The following is an 18,298-nucleotide window of genomic DNA, read 5'->3' on the forward strand; positions in this document are numbered from 1 at the left end:
ATTCTTATGCCAAATATTGTGTTATTCCTTGTTATTCCACCCCCTATTTGTTAATCACCCAGAATTAAAATTCCCAGGTGGTGCTGAGTGCGTGCAGCCATTGCCAGAAGCTGAGAGGCTATTGATTTGATAGTTGTTTTTGGATCAGTGTGAGTCTGGCACTTCTAAGGTCCTTTGGCAGCCAAGCCATCTTGGCACACTGGGCAAAGTAGACTCCCAGGCCAATAAGAGAGACCTCCTGAGTAAAATGAATCACTTGAATTGGCACGAAATCAAGAGTCCTTTTTCATTTTCCAGTCCCGAAATGTGTTGGTCTTCTTCCACCAAACACGTTTGTTATCTTGGGACGGTAGGCGACAGAAGGCCCTTTATAGGCTACAGTGAAAGGATAACCAACCACCCACTTCCTTGGGGGAGAATATGTGAAAGTAAGAGGGTAAAAAAGATAAAAAAAGAAACAAGTGGCGTTTTTTTTTAAGCCTAATGACAACCTTTTTAATTTAATTCAGATTCTGTCTCCATGCATCCAGGTAGGAATAAGCATATATTCCCTCAGATTTTTTTTCCTTAAAATACATTCAATAACATGCTTTGGAGTGATAAACATTTATAAGCCATATTTTCCTCATATATAATTAGAGTGTCACCATTGCTTTAAACTAAAACACTCCATGTTTTTGTCCATTCTGATAGCCAATGAAGAATGGATGTTTAGAGATGTATTTCTTTAAAAGTTTGCTTGATTCTTGTTTATTTCTTTCTGAACTGTTAATGAAACACAAAGAATGCATGTTTCTGAAAAGGTAGAAAATATTTGTTAAAATTAGGTAAGTGTGCTTTACTTAAGGATTTGCCTCATCCTAGAAGATCAAGAGTTATGTCAAAAACACTTGACCATCTGCAACTTAATTCCTGGGACAGACTTAGGTTTAGAACATAGGCTCATTAAAACCCATTTAACTGAATTAATTTACTACTGTAAATTAACGAGTAACAAAGTTAAATTTTCTCTCAATTCTGTCCATTTTATGTATAATTTGTAAAATTTGCCAGCCTTCCACACTGGCCAAATGAGGGTAGCAACTGTCTATGTGATTGCTATTAGAGTAAAAAAAGCAAACATTTAGAAGCAGAAAATTCTCCTTCACAATAGCTCTGTGAAAGCCAGACCCCCTGAACCTCAATATTTTTTTCATCGGTGTAACTGTAATGATGACATTTTCTCCATCCTTTACCAATATCCTTATGGTTACCCTGAAGAGGATTTTGAGCCAATGGAATAAACTTTGACACAACAATAATGTTGTAAAGCCCCTTTTGTACTTCTCCAGCAATTCATCTGCTCAGCACAGGCATTATTCTTTTCACCTCTTACTAATTATCACTGACATCTTTTGGAACCTCTCCACACAGCTACATGTCTCATAGATACTTTGGTCAAGAAGGGGACATAATGCTATCCTGAAATAGTTGGAAATGTTGACTCCTCTATATAGGAAAATATTGCTTCAATACAATATTTTTAATATCATAGCCCAAACCCATGCTTTTAAAATAATATTGTATTAAGTTTTATATCATTTTATTGGTACGGTATAACGGCAGCTGTACACTTATTTTCATTATGCAATAACACCAAAATGCTGTTTGTTTGTTTGTTTGTTTGTTTGTTTGTTTGTTTTCAAAAAGAAAGGGCTTACAACTGTACATTTTGGGAAGCCACATTAATATTTTTTTCAGAAAGTTTGTACAATAAATCATAAACTCTGAAGGTAGAATTAAAAACATCAATTAAAGCTACTGCTGTGATGACCACAATGTGGAATCACAAATAAACACAATTGCAAGAATAGCCCGTGTACTGTGCAGGGGCCCAAGGGGATAGGTTGTGATGCCATTCCATGAAATAGGAAATGCTTGAAGAGGACCATTCTGGTAGGAAGAACGTGCATTTGGACTTGGATATATTGAGTGTGAGGTACATTTGTGGCATCGGAAAGGTGGTGTCAATTAGACTTAAAAAATTGAAGGCATGGAGCTCAGAGACCTGGTCTGGACTTTAGTATTACCTGCAGTGAAAGGGAGCCAACTGAAGCCCAGTTTGTGAATGAAGTCTTCCAGAGAAATAGTATCAAGTGAGAAAAGAAGAGGGCATGAAATGAAGTCTTTAAAAAAATCCCAGCATATTAAAGACAGACAGTGAATGAACCAACTAAGGAGGAAGAAAGAAATAACAAGAGTAACTGGGAAAGGAATCAAGAGTGTATTCTGTAATAGTAGTTTATGAAAAGGATTCAGGAAAGGGAGTGATAAACAAGAAAAAAAATGTTTTTAGACATTAAATACAAATGGACCAATGCCCTGTTATGAATGCAACCAAACATCTACATTTAATTCAAATAGAATAGAATAATTCCTGTGTCCAGAGCACTATGTGCTAGGGGCTTAAGAAAGGCAAGGTACATTTTAAATAAATGAATAGGGAAAACTTCTGGAATGAGGGGGGCAAGGAACTCAGTAAAACTTCTCCCTGAAAAACAGTGATAAAAATGGGCAAAATTGTCAAAAACAACTACATTAGGATTCTGGAAATTGACCAAAGGCATGCAACAAATTAAGAAATGTTTATTCAAGAAATCTTGAATTTCTGTAAGAATAGTAGAATACTGGTGGTTAGCCTAAGGAGAGTCCACCATCTCCCCAAATACAGCTCCATTGCATGGAGGACAAGGCAAGCCACCAGGACATGCATCTTTGTTGCCTGCCAAAGAGCCTGCATGCGAGGACCCACTGTTGACAACAATAGAGAAGCAATCCAGAATGAATAGTAAATACTATGGAAAGGCCAACATCATCCCTACTCTAATGCCATGCTACAGGTTAAAGCAAGTAGCACATGAGTGGACCAGCCATAAATTTTAACAGAACTTGAGAACCAGACAGCATAATGGGTCTTGATAAGCTTTCCCATAACCATGATGGTCTGGAATGTTGTGCACTTATGCAAGGATTCGTGCAAACAAAGGAAGACCAGAGAGAGCTTTAGTTATTTCTTTGTCTCTGGCTTACTATGAGGCCTTGATTGTACAGGGATTGAAGACTGTAAAAGAATTGTAAAGTACTGAACTTTGAATGTGTTTCTAAACCATGTATGGATCTAGCAGCAAAGAGTAAAGTTTTTACTTTTACTTGCTCAATTATTTTAAGTATCAATCATTGGGTGACTACTAAATATGTCCCCCTAAGAGGAACCGCTAGGAATCCAGGGTAAAAAATAAAATTAAAGGAAAAATAATAAAAATATAACTGGAACAGAGCCTTAAATGGCTATTCAGTTTGGGGAAGACATACTCTATTGAATTATCCCAAACACCAAAAAAAAAAAAAAAGAAACATTGATTAGAATCTAGGGTTGAAGCAACAGATTACCTATAATTTCCAGTTTTCAGCAAAAAATAATGAGACATCAAAGAAAAAGTAAATAGGAAAATATTCCCTTAAAAAATAAAAAACAAACCAATAACTAGAAATATCACTGGTGAAGAGTTTAGCAGAGAGTTTGAGAAGTCATTGAAAAAGTCATTATAAATATGTTGAGGGAACCGAAGGAAGCTATATATATAAAATAAAAGTATGCCAATAATTATTCATCAAATATACAATATTAATAAAGATAAACTATACAAGCAAACAAAATAAAATCTCTGGAATTAAAAGTAAAGTAATTAAAATAAAAATGTCACGAGATAAATTTAAAGCAGATGTGAGTGGACAGAAGAGAGAAGAATAAATCAGTGAATGTGGAGAGAGAGCAATAGGGACAGTCCAAGCTGAAGAACAGAAAGGACTGAGGGAGGAAATTTAGAAACCATGCTGCACCATGGAGCTGACCAGCAAATGCTCAGTGGAGTCCTGGAAAATAATACAAGAGACAAAGGGCAGGAAATATATTCGAAGTGATAGCTTACCACTCCCCATATTTAGTGGAAAAAAATTATCTACACATACAAGAAAACCAATATATTCTCAGTAAAATAAGCACAAAATGATCCACAAGTATATACATACTATTTTAAATCCTGAAAACCTAGGACAAAATCTTGAAAGCAGCAACCTATGTAGAGACTGCTAGAAAAGATAATGGTGGTAATGGACCAAATTCAGGAATCTGGAACACCTGATGGACTGTGTCACCTGAAGTGGCATCAGAATAGATCTTACCTGGGAAGTAGTTAACTTACACACTGTAAGACCCAAAGTTGTGAGAATTCTAGGGTACAGATGCTTAGGACATTGTCAGCTTGCAGGTTCATGATTGGCCATTGACTAGAATCTAAGTTTTTATATGAGGACTTCGGGCTCCAAAAGTGAGTCCTCCAGTGAAAAAAGCAGAAACCACATGGCTTTCGATAGTCAGACTCAGAAGGCACATAGTGTCACTTCTGTTTTACCCTATTGGTTGAAGCAGTCATAAGCCCACCCACATTCAAGGGAAAGTGACATAGACCCACCTCTCAATGAGAGCATTGTCAAAGAATTAGTGCCCATGTTTGAAAACCACGTGGGCCAGCCCTCTGACTTCAGCTTATTTACTTTCCTCCTACATGTAAAACACAAATTTCTCCCCTTAACACCTAATACCCATTTCAAGTTGCATTCTGTGACAGCATCCGGCTCAACGTCAGGCCCAGGATTTTATCTAAATGAAGTCCAGGTGCAGAAGCTCCTTGAGTTGGTTGTTGAAGTACAAGTTCTATCAATATTAACATATGTGTATTAAAGATATAAGCCATTTATCCCCATGCTCCCAACAAACAATGGTGTGACACACATAGGATAAGCTTAATAAACAAATTTACACACAAAGGGAGGGAGTGGAGACACAGCAGTCACTGGTCAATAACAATTCCGAAGCCAGCCAGGCATGTATGCCAGCTTCTTGATTAGGCTTAGTGCTAGTCCCTGAAATGATGTGTTCAATGTCTCTGCTATTTGCAGGGGAAGAAAGGCTGGGAAAAACTGTAGCAAAACAACATAGTGAATTTTGAATAGACAAACTTAATTACATGTGTAACTGACTAGGCTGTTTAATAGAGATAACAAAATACAGTTTTTTAAACAAAATAAAAATGTATTTATTATCTAATAGTCTGACGGTGGTTCAGAACTAGTATAGTGGCTCAGTACCATTGAAGACCCAGTTTGTTGCAGCGTATTTGCTATTCTTAGAGTCCTGTGAGTCCTAAAAAGACCAAAAATTCTTATGAAAACAAAAACAAAACTCAGATGATTCACTGGTGATATGAAATAAAACTATGTTTTCAAATAGTATTTAGTTTTATGAAAAACTGACCTTATTAAATTAAATAGGAAAATAATATGCTTGCCTTAGAATATGATCGTTACTAAACACACACATATACACACGCTCACACCTCCACATATACAAAAAATTAAACCCAAATCACTAAGATTCACAGCTGCTACTTGTGGGTTGGAAAATTGCAGGAATTATTTTTTAATAAAAAAAGACAAATTAAAGTATTATGGAGGCCCTACTTCTTAATTTTACAAGTTCTTTAGGCGTACATAGATTCTGATTTAAGAGACACTATATTATTTTGCTTAGTTAATACTTTGGTAGTAAATAACCGATTAGAAAAATGTTTTTTACAGGTGTGATTTCAAAATAGCCTTGGGACCTTTCTTCCTCAGATAGATTCCTGGAATGCTTTAATAATGGATGACTGGAAACAAAGTCTCAGTCCTGGTGGTGGACCTCTTCTACATCACTGAATTTTGCCCTCCATTTTTGGTCACTCCTAAATTAAATTACTACATTAGTGAGTTGAATAGTGACTCACAAAATGTGTGTCTGCCTGGAATCTCAAAATGTGACCTTATTTGTAAATAGGGTTTTTGAAGGTGTAATTAGTTAAGATGAAATCACACTGGATTAGGGTGGACTCTAAATTCAGTGACTCGTGTCTTTGTAAGAAGTGGAGAAGATGTATAGAGACATGCACAGAGAGAAAGCCATGTGAACATAGAGGCAGGAGTTGGACTAATGCAGCTACAAGGCGAGGCAAGGATTATTTTAAGATATCAGAAGCTAGGAACAGGCAAGGAAGGATAGTTTCTTTGAGCCTTTAAAGGGAGGATGTCCTTGCTGATACTTTGATTTCAAACGTCTACACTTCAAAACGGTGAGAGAATAAATTCCTGTTGTTAAAAGCCACCCAGTCTGTGGCAATTTGTTATAGCAGCTCTAGAAAACTAATATGATTACCTTCCAGAGAAAGGAACATATTTTATTAAAATAAGCTGAGATAAATAACTCTTTTCATATATCTATATATAAATATTTATTTATAATATTACATAATGCCTAAGGAAAGTATAGACTTTGAGATACAAAATAAAGATTCCTTAAATAAAAGGTTAATGTAACTGGTGTTCAAAAAAATATTAGAAAGTGTTTTGTTAGTTATCAAATATTATGCAAATGTTAGTTGTACCCACACTTATGCATTTTAGCTTCTCACTCCATCTATACTATAAATTAAGATGATTTAATTTTCCCACCCACATTCTAAAACCATCATTAGCAGAGATATAAAATATTCCTCATACTTTACACAATTCATCTCAATGAAGGATGAAACTTTAGAAATTGAACTCATAAATCAGGAGCAATGCAGAAAACATGCCACTGACTAAATATATGAGAGTTCAGTATAATTTTCTCTTATCTATATTTTTTCTGCGAATGCAGAATTACTAAATTAAATAAATCCCAATTAATTTTGAATGGACATGATGTAAATGATTATTACAATTACAATTTGGAAACCATTACTGCATTGCAAAAATGTTATGTTTGCTTTCATTTATTTAATCACTAGTTCTTATTAGCAAAGAATAGGAGGATATTTGGAGTCTAAATAATGTCTCCAACATGTTCTGAAATATAAAAAAGAAAACAAAAAAACTAATGAATACTGAAATAGTACTGTAAGTTGTTTAAAATAATAAATATTTATTGAATTTTAATTTCATGTATGGAGCATCCCAGAACATGTAGTGAGAAAAAAATAAGACAGCTTGTTGTGCTTTCATTCCAGTAAAGTGGAAATAATGCCTTTCTCATGAGAATGCAGTAGGATTAAATGAGGTGGCATAGGAGTGTGTCGTTGGTTTACAGATGCATTCCTTTCCTCTCAGCTGTTCTGCTAGTTATTTCAGAGGCTAACCCTCTGCAACCTGTTTCTCAAGCTTCTCTGATCCCTGTCTGCCAGCTAAGCCTGGCCAGCGGCTGTCCTGGTATAAACCAGGATATTTCACCCTTTTGCTCTGTTTCAGCCTGTAGCTTCAGAAGTGTTTCTGTTTCCTTGGTGGTTCCAGTCCCACTGGGCAGCACTACATTCTGTGGATCCCGAGCAAATAAATCATGTTTTTAAAAGTGCCGTTATAGTTATAACTTGCTACGCAAAACATTAGGTTTACACCAGTATATGGATTTTAACTTTTGATTTTCCCCATAACGTAAGTGGGAAATATTATCTCTGCCTTACTGCACCTTCTGAAACCAGTCATTACTAATGTGACATTTTTTCCCCAGGTCACTTATTATTCTAATCACCCCTTCCTTTATGTTAGGTACAAATTATTATGGATAAATCAAATACTTCAGAATGAATGCCAGTGTTTCAGCATCTCAATTAATTTCCATACAATGAGTAGGTAACGTCATCAATATTTACACCAATTTTTTACCCTCCTGCTCCGTGGCCTTATCCCACTTTCACTTCCTATTCCTTTCTATTTTTTGCTGTTGTTTTTCTTATTTTCCCCCTTTCTCTCCTTGACTATAAACAAGGACTCTTGCCATCTGTCCTGCCAACCCAGCAGGGTTTCTGTGACAGCAAAATAAGCATCTGCATCTAACAGTGTTGGGTAAACTGTGAAGACTTATTCACATATTAGTGAATCCTTTTATACCAGCTCTTCTGTTTCCTTTCCCCATGCATACCACTGACTCGAGGGTTCATTCTTAGCACTTTTTATTTTGTCCTACAGAGTATCTTAGATTGTGCGTTAGTTTTATGTGGATGAACCTAGGTTCACTTTCTAATTCTGGCATGCTTGGCAACTACCTACTAACAATTTTTACTTCAACTTTCTACTATCACCTCATTCTTATCAGGTCCAAAAGCAAACTCATCCCTATTGCTCAAAAGTGATTATTTGGCTCTACTGACTGTCTTCACTTGCTTTGTGAATATTTTTCTTTGATGCCAAGGTCTAAAATGTTGACATCACTTTTTACTCCATTTTTCTTTTATTCTTTATTCTTACCTCCAAACACCCAGACTTGTTGATTTTGCTTTCAGAATGTGTCTCTTGTCTTTCCTTCCTTTTGATATTTTCAAGCTTTGCTGTCATTGATTTTTTTCCTTTTGACATTTATTTTAAGGGCTTAAATTTATCCAGTTGTTTTGCATTTATATCAGTGAAGTTCAATCAGGAAATCACAGGTGATATTAGTGAGTCTTATTGTGAAATTTAAAATGGAGTAACTGGTGTGGGAGAGCTGAAAGGACCTCAGAAAATGTTCACACAATCCAATAATTAGCAACAGCAAGATGCTGCCACCACCCTATTGGCTGGAGGAAAAAAGGGGAGCAGAGTTCAGCCTTGTTTTGTTAATATTGTAACTAAAAGTGTCAAATTTAATTTTAGGCACCGCATTAAAAGAAGGATATTAGAAGTTAAGAAAATGGCTATTGTGATGGTTAAATATCTGGAAAATGTCAAGTGACTAATGATTGAGAGCACTATAATCATTTTGCCTAAAGAATAGGTCGATTGGGTGAGACAGGAAGGATATATCATTAATTGTCTCCAAATACTTAAAGAATTTTAATGGAAATATACATTGTGCCATTTTTTATAGCTAAGAGAACTTAAAAGCCTATGACATAGGTTTTGGTCAATGTGAAGCCTGATATTAGAGTAATTAATGCTGCATAAAAATATACTTTGCCTTGAAAATAATGAATACATTATCACAAACATGACGTTAAAGTATTAACCCAGAGACTGACTTTGAAGCTAAGCAAAAATGTTAGCATCGTGAAGGAGTAAAAGCAATATAACTTTATAGAGATGCCAAATTTAAAGTTCAACACTAGATGGGGAAGACTATAGAATAAGATTAAGAAAAGATGGTTAAGATATTCACATGCTGCAGAAATTTAAAAATCAAGATGATTCAATTTCTTAGAAAAATGATAGTTTCACCATGACCTTCGCGAATGCATTTATTTATGCATTTATGTGTGCAAAACCGAGTTGGCAAGTAGAGCCATTGGTATAGATCACTAGAGTAAGGAGAAACATAAATCAGTACGGGGGGAACATCAGAGTCAAATGGATTTTTGCAAGCTATAGCAGTAGCCAATTATGCTTACATGCTATGGAGACAGAGAATTGCATTAAAGAGAAAAACAAAGATTTTACTATAAAGTGAGATATAATTAGGTGATAGAAATGATGGAAAGAAGAGAGTGGATAGAGAGCTAATTATGCCTTTTTGAGGAAGAAGGATTTGGCTCTAATAACAAGATTTGGGTCTCCTGAGCCTTAAAATTTCTCACCATAAACAAGGCAAAGAAACCAAAGCTCTCCTTCCCATTTACCATAAAAAATATCAAATTTCCATTTTGCTTCTCTCCAGAGTACTCCTGGGCTTTTCAGCCTTGACATCTTGCCATAGCTCTCTGTTTTCCTCAGGGACAGACTTGATCTTTTTCAACCACAAAGATCTTTTGGAAAAGACAAGTTTGGAAGGCTTAGACATGCCATTTCTAGACAAATGAATAAAGGATGGATATATATACACATATATATATTTAGTATATATTTATATATTTATATATATAATGATATGTTAGGAAGAGAAGGGTGAAATTGACTTAGTCTTCAGTGAACAGAGTTTTTATTTCTGAGGATGACAAAGGTAGATAAGATTTGGAGTTTGAAGAGGCCATGATTTTTGGAAATAAGCACCTGAGACGTACTATGTAGTTGACTGAGAGTATTACTGGGCATCACTCAGGATATGATTAAAGATAGAAGGTATAATATTGCAACAGGTCAAAATTTATGGCTTGCCATTTTCCAGTATTAAATTTTTCTACATCTGTTTAAAGCAGTGATTTTCAACCTTTTTTCATCTCATGGCACACATAAACTAATTACCAAAAAATCTGTGGCACACCAAAAAATATATTGTATTGTTTTGTTTATCTGACAAAAAAATAGGTATAATTTGGATTCATTCATACCGGAAGGCTGTTGTGTTGGGTATTATTGTTGTTGTTTTTATTTTATAATTAAGGGAAAAGAGGTCAGTGCCACAGACTAAATAGTCAGGTATTGCTGTTTTAAAAATTCTTGCTGCACACCAGTTGAAAATCACTGATATAGGGAATAAGGAATGCAAATAATATTGACTGGTATTTAAAAAACAATTAAGCTTTTTTATCAATAGGAAAACTATTCCTTTTTAAAATATATATATATATCTTTATTGATTTCAGAGAGAGGAAAGGAGAGGGAGAAAGAGAGATAGAAACGTCAATGATGAGAGAGTCATTGATCGGCTGCCTCCTGCACACCCCCGACTGGGGATCGAGCCCGCAACCCGGGCATGGGCCCTGACAGGGAATTGAACCCCGATCCCCTGGATCCTAGGTTGACGCTCAACCGCTGAGCCACGCCTGGCCAGGAGGAAAACTATTCTTTACAGAATGTATTTTAGGAAAGAGTTGGGAATAAGGGAGTTTTGAGAGGTTTGGACAAAGAAGGAATAGATCCAGCTGGCGTGGCTCAGCTGTTGAGCATCAATCTAGGATCCGGGAGGTCTTGGTTCCTTTCTGGTCAGGGCCCATGCCCAGGTTTCGGGCTTGATCCCCAGTCGGGGGCGTGCAGGAGGCAGCCCATCACTGACTCTCTCATCATTGATGTTTCTATCTCTCTCCCCCTCTCCCTTCCTCTCTCTGAAATCAATAAAAATATATTTTTTAAATAAAGAAGGAATAGAGTATGAAAAATATGCAATTTAAAGATGGATTGTAATTTTTTAAAAATGAACAATTCCTGTAAAATGAATTATCAGTTATAACACATAAGTGCATTCTAATTTTTAAATCAAAGTACAAGAACACATTCCAAGGCAAATATTCTGATTACTTCATGCTTTTGTCTCCCTTCAATTCTGTGAGTTTATTATAACTTAATTTAACAATAAACTCATAGATTGTTTCAAGTACGCCTTGGCTTTTAGGATGTAGCAATTTAATAGAGAGGAGGTTTGGGATATTCTCATAAACCTGTGCAAACAAAAATAATCTTGATAACTTAGTTTGCTCAGACTATATCAGCCTCAAGAACATTCCCAATTTATATATGAGTATTTATTAAACTAATTCAGATTAATTAAATTTTCTTTTAAAAAATAATTTTTAATAGTACATTTTGATGACTTTTCTGTATGCTCTTTGGGAAAAAGACTACTATCAAAAATAACAATGTTAACGGTTATATTGTGTGGTTGGATTTGGGACTTTTAAAAATCTTTATACTGTGTGTGTGTGTGTTTTAAATATATTGATTTCAGAGAAAGGAAGGGAGAGAGAGATAGAAACATCAATGATGAGTCATTGATTGGTTGCCTTCTACACGTCCCCCACTGGGGATCTAAGCCCGCACCCTGGGCATGTGCCCTCACTGGGAATCGAACTGCAATCTCCTGCATCATAGCTTGATGCTCAACCACTGAGCCATGCCCAGCCAGGCTTTCTGTGTTTTTCAAATTACTCATTGAACATGTACCCTTCTTATAAAATATTATAATGTGTACATATATGTGTATATAACTGTGTGTGTGTGTGTGTGTGTGTGTGTGTGTGTGTGTGTGTGAGAGAAAAGGAATGTGAATGCTAAGAGGGATTTCATATTGGAGAATAGTTCAGTAAAACATGACAAAAAAATGACAAGGGTTCTCATAGTTTTAACGTACAATGTGATGTGACCCCAATTTGGATGAGATATGAAGCATAGTCAAAAGTGGACTAATGGATAGATTGACATGAAATGATTTGACAATCTTGTAAATAAGTGTGGGAGAATTGGAAGACAAAGGTAAGAGGCTTGTGATTCCAAGAGAAGAATTCCTTCAAAATTTTGGAGGGTGAGGAGAGGGCTATGATGATGTTGATTATATGAAAGCTATCCTGGTCAGTAGTTGGTGTAGAGTTGAGAAAAACAGTGAAACTGAAGAGAGGGCAAAGCTAATGCATTCTAGATTGATATCTACCATTAGCAAAAGCACAGCGAGTAGAAACAGAAGTCAAAGTAGGAAAAAATAAGAATCATGTTCAACATCAGTAAAAATTTGCTTTTTTTCTTGCACTTCATTGTCTATAAAGGAGAAGTAATTTTCAGGCTGTGGGAACTGGTAAATCCATTATATTGATTAGAATAATTGACTCTAGATAGAGAATCAAGGACAGTTACATTAGAGGATGTGGCAACGTATTTTTGTGTGTGTTTATATGGTATTTGCTTTAACTCCCAAAGTGTGTGATTATCTAGAATCACAGTCATTCACCAAACGTAAGAAGTTAAATGTTTTAACTAGCAATTGCTGTGTTTTTAATAGCCTGTTTTCTAAAAGAACAAATTAAGTAGGGAGAAGCTTTTAAAATAAATTATTAAAGGAAAAGCATAATTATAGTGACTTCTATTTAAACTATAGGTCTAATTTCAAAGATCCAAAGTTGCCATTGGAATTTATATTAAAAATACGAGACAATTTGTTGTTAAAAAATATGGTTGCCTGCATGACGAAATATGTTCATGCCAAACCAGCTAGCCGGTAGCTCATTAACAAACAGTATGAACAGAAAAGGAAAATGTTGGATCCCCCAAGGAGATTAAGTTTTGTTTGTTCATTTGTTTTTAAGTTTAAGTGAAGTCACAAGTATCTACCCATCTTGGCTTAGAAACTCACCAGTGTGCAGCCTAATAGGGGGTCTCATACAGAGGTACCATCTGCCCAGTGAAGGAAAACAAATTTCAGATTTCAAATATATACACAACAGTCCAAATTCATGTGAATGTATAAGAGCCTCTTCTCTTACTAACCCTAAAGGAATAAGAGATGCTTTTCTTGGGTCAGTTTTGATGAACATAGACTACCCCAGGGTCAATAGGCTACTGTAACATGTTAGAACATGGGACTCTAAGGGAGACTGCTGAATAAAAGATTAATTAAATATCCCCACCTTTCTGTCTAACTGAGGAGACCAGGAGACCACAGTACAAAGGATTAAGTTGACTATAGTCATCAGTTCTTGACACAATATCCTCATAAGCACCTGCATGAACCCTCCCTTGATTATTAATTTTATTTGATTCTCATATAATTCTCCCATTCATCTCTCATCTTACTGACAACCATTCAGGTAGACTTCATTTGTTCACCTAAAGTATGTTATTAACACACATTAAGGTAATTTATAATATACCTCACTGTTTCTTTTTTATTTCACTCAGGCTTATGTATTTAAAGTTAATTTTATGTGATTAGGTTTTTGTCAAGTCACTTAATTTTAATTTCATTGTAAATTATAGTGTCTATTAAATAATGTCTATTCTCTACATTTTACCAAGTGTGTTTTCCACATCATATGATATACATGATGCTTGTTCATAGGACATGAGATAACTTTATTTTTAGTTTGACTATTGCCATATTGCTTGCTAAAATGACTGTAACTCTTGACATTCCTGATGGCTATATGAATGTTTGTCAACATCCCTATAGACAAATAACATTATCCAGTTTCAAATTATTTTCAAATAAGTGCAAAAATTGTAAACTGTACACTTGAGCACATTTCTTCTCCCTCTCTCCTTTCTTCTATCCCTCCCCCTCCCCTTTCATTTTCCCCTCTTTCTATCAATTCATTTTTTATTACTAAAAATATATGATTTTCCCTTCATATGCTAGCTAACCTGTGGCTCTATTTTTAGTATATCACCTACTTGCTACATCTTACATTGAAGTTAAGAATGTTTTGGTAACATGAAGCTTTAATGATAATTCTAAGGAAAGGTTGAATGTATGAATATCAAAGAGAGCATTATATTTAAACATGCAGAGCCAAAGAGGATGCGTTCTCTAGTAGCTCAGAGGCACAGTGTTCAAGTTAGGATCTCTATTCAATGCCTTACTGGTTATATCATCTTTTGAAAAGTAGACATCATATTAGTACCTACCATATAGAGTTCTCAGGAGATTGCATGAACTACTGTATTATACTGAAGAAATTAAAAACAAATCCCAATCTTAATGAACACTCAATAAATGAGTATTGTAAGAACCATTTCACCTCAATTTTCCAATAGTAATTTTAGATTTCTCTAATATTTACAAACAATTTTATTTACTACATAATGTTATTCAGTAAATTAAATATTAAAGAAGGGAACAACCAAAATGTCCTACGATAGTGGACTGAATAAAGAAGTTGTGGTACATACACACAATGGAATACTACTCAGCCATAAGGAAGGTTAAATACTGCCATTTGCAACTACATGGATGGACCTTGAGAATATTACGTTAAGTGAAATAAGTCAGTCAGAAAAAGCTAAGAACCCCATGATTTCGCTCATATGTGGGATATAGAACTGAAAATTGTGGACACAAACAGCAGTGTGGTGATTGCCAGAGGGAAGGGAGGGTTGGGGGGTGAAGGAGACCTAATATATGGTAACAGAAGATGATTTAACTTTGGGTGGTGGGCACACAGTGCAATATACAGATCTTGTATCGTAGAAAGCTATACCTGTAACCTATATGATCCTATTAAACAATGTCACCCCAATAAATTTTAATACCCAAAGGTGGAAAACACATGCTATGAATATGACAAAGTGTATTTTTTTTGTCTAGCTTTGAGAAAAGGATTCTGAACTAATAAAATTATTTTGATTCTTAAAAAATGTATATTAATGAAGGGGCATAAATTGCATTCAGATAAGCTCCAGATATTCACATTAGCCTCCTTTCACCATTTTGCTGTTACACTTTTTTTTTTTTTATAGCTCAGATGAACAAAGCTCACATCAGGACAATAACTGAGATGCCAAAAACCTGTTCTCTCAGCATTCTCCCTACATTTGTGAGATGTTCTAATTAAATGCTTTAAAAGGTTACCAGGACAACAGATGCTATCTTCAAAGTTAACTAAATAATGTACTTATTCTAGAAAGGCAAAGCATTCACCAGCCATTTGTAAATTCATGTGTCTCATCCACCCCATCCCTACTTCATTAATCTTCAGCCATTTTTTGATCTGTAAGCAAAATCTTAGTTGCTAGTGTTAATATCTCTCTTGTTCCTAATTACATGAAAATTGCTACCTCTAGCAATGAATTTAGTTCAAGTACTTCATGTCTTATCGTGCTAATAAATGAAATATGTTCAGGGAAAACAATATGGAATTATGGATCACCCTACAATTCTATGATTTTATGGGCTGCTATTGACATTTTAAAAAAATAGTGTACTTTTAATAAGGATGAAGGCTTTTTTCTCAATGTAAGTAGGAAAAAAGAACAATTGGGAAGACTTTGTCAAAGAAACATATTTCAAAGCCAAAAGCTTAAACAAAATTGAAAAAATAATCTGTTCTCTAAGAACAAGAGTTTTATTTTAGAGTTTTGTTTTAATGAAAATACAATTTGTTAAACATTTAACATAGTTGTATCTAATTAATTACATATTAATTCCTATTCTGAAAACTGAAGTATTTCATTCTTACAAAAATGAGAAGGAAACCAGAAATAGTATTTATGAAATTATGTGGATTAAGGTCTTGTGATTGGGCAAAAACCATGATTTCATTGACCAGGAAATACCTTAATAACCATATAAATACTTGGCTAGATTTCAATGTCTGACCATTTGGGCATTGGTTAAAAAAGTTATTAACATTCTTTGGCAATATAATCCTGTAATTTAAATTGCATGTTAGTTGTTCTAGGTAGCAAGGGATATTTTGAGATTGTATGTTTGTCAATTTCTCACTAGGTTTTTTTTTTTTTTTTTCCTTATTTATTGCTCCTCTGTAAACACTGATATATAAGAATATAGGTTTATACATACATATAATATATAGTATATAATACATAAGGAAAATATAGTTTAGTAAAATAAATTATTTGAATTAGGTGATAAATGAAATAAATACAAAATGGAGGTTAGAAAGTATGAATTTACCAGAAAAAATTGTATGCAAAGCAAGGTAATATAACACTGTGGGTAAGCACAAATTTAGCATTAGATTAAATTAGGTTTGAATTCCTGCCTGCATATTTAGCCCACTTTGGACAGATTACTTTCACTCTCCAATCTTCAATAGCGCAAAATGTACTTGCTTCACAAGGATGGTGTCAAACGTGCATTTACATCTGTGCCTAGGGTATAGTAAATGTTCAATAAATACTCAATATGATCATGACAATAATGCCTTATTTATTTCAAAGAGAATTTGGCTTTAACTTTTATTGTGACAAATCCTTAAAAATATTATAAGATATTCCCTTTTCATGAAATTAAATGCTATGAGAGCCCTGGTGAAACACAACTCTATTCAATAAAACAATCAACATTCTTTAATTCATTTTCCCAAGTAAAGCTTATAACAAGTGTCAGAGGACTCATTACAGTAACACTCCTTGCTACAAGACTAATTGTAATTCAGTAAAGAAAATGAGAGTGAAGATATAAAAAAAAAGTATATTTTCCAAATATTCCAATTAACAGATTGAATAATTTCAGACTCACCATAGCTTACACAAAAGAATGGATGACCAGATTTTTGCCTTCTTTTGAGACTTTTGGTAGATATTGGGTGACTAAATATATTTGAGATTACAATTTTCTGGTAATTATTGACACTATGTTATGATGTCTTATAATGCGAAGGCATAAGCTTTAGTGTTAATCAGAAAAGGGAAAGTAGGTCAATATTCTACTATTTACAAAAATACCAATTTGTGTAAATTTTCAAATAAGCTATAACACTTGCATGTCCCCACTCTCTCTCCCATCACTAAATGCACATTTATCAGTCACCCTCTTTCCCATTCTTCTTGCCCTTTATTTTACTTCCTTTCCGAGAGAAAACAAACAAACAAACAAATGAAAAGTGTATAAAGAGATGCTCACAGAGTTATAGAATATTCTTAGAGGAACAAATAAAGCCTATTATACACCCTGGCTTCATAAATTCTGTGAGCCATCAAAAACCATTCCAGAAGAGGTTCATGGATATTTACTTAGTCAGTTCTTCCTGTTTTTTTGTGGTTGCCCTGAAGTCATTTTTTAGTGCCCGAAAAATAAAAATCTTAGGGGCACTTGGAGAACTCAAACATTTCAGCATTCTAGAAATCTGTTGGGAACTATGAATTATCTTAGAAGAACTTAGAATAATGGCAGCAAAGTATTCATGGTTTATTCTAATTTTTTTTATGAGGACTGTGGCATGGCTGGAAACCTTCGGCTCCTGTCAAGAGGAGGAATGGACTCCAAAGGCGATATACTCGGGTTACACGTTATTGAAAGGAGATGCCAAGGATTCGCATTCTCGGCTTGACTGCCTGGGTAAGAACCATGATATCCACTCATTAGTTTTGAGATCTCAGTTACCTAAACTCTCTCCTAATCTTCCTCATCTGTAGAATGAGAGTAATATAACATAGAGAGAACACATAGAACAGTGCCTGGCACACATAAGTTACATGCCCAGGTTTGTTAAATATATACAGTGATGTATGTTTATGTATATTTTGTTTAATTATTTTAAAACCTTCTTTAAAAAGGTACTCATTTTCTCTAATTCAAGGTCACAGAATTTGAACTTTGAGAAGTTTAGAAAATTGCCTAAACTCACAGTAAACTAGGATTTAAACTCAGGTTATTTTGATTCTGTGCCTAATACATTTGGTTGCTATTGTTGTTGTTAAATCTGGAAAAGATATGCCTTGGAGTCAGATTTTTTTTTTTTTAACTGAAGGGTGAACATCTGTCTTTTCTCCAGGAGACACAAGTTGCTAAGCTAGATAGCCAAAGCACCCCCAAATAAATGGGGTCTGAGGGAGTCACAATGTGGTAGAGTAAGTGAGGCTGTGCATAAAAAGTAAATGTTAAGAGCTTTCT

Source organism: Miniopterus natalensis, chromosome 7 (assembly GCF_054644295.1).
Source record: "Miniopterus natalensis isolate mMinNat1 chromosome 7, mMinNat1.hap1, whole genome shotgun sequence".
Classification (NCBI taxonomy): Eukaryota; Metazoa; Chordata; class Mammalia; order Chiroptera; family Miniopteridae; genus Miniopterus; species Miniopterus natalensis.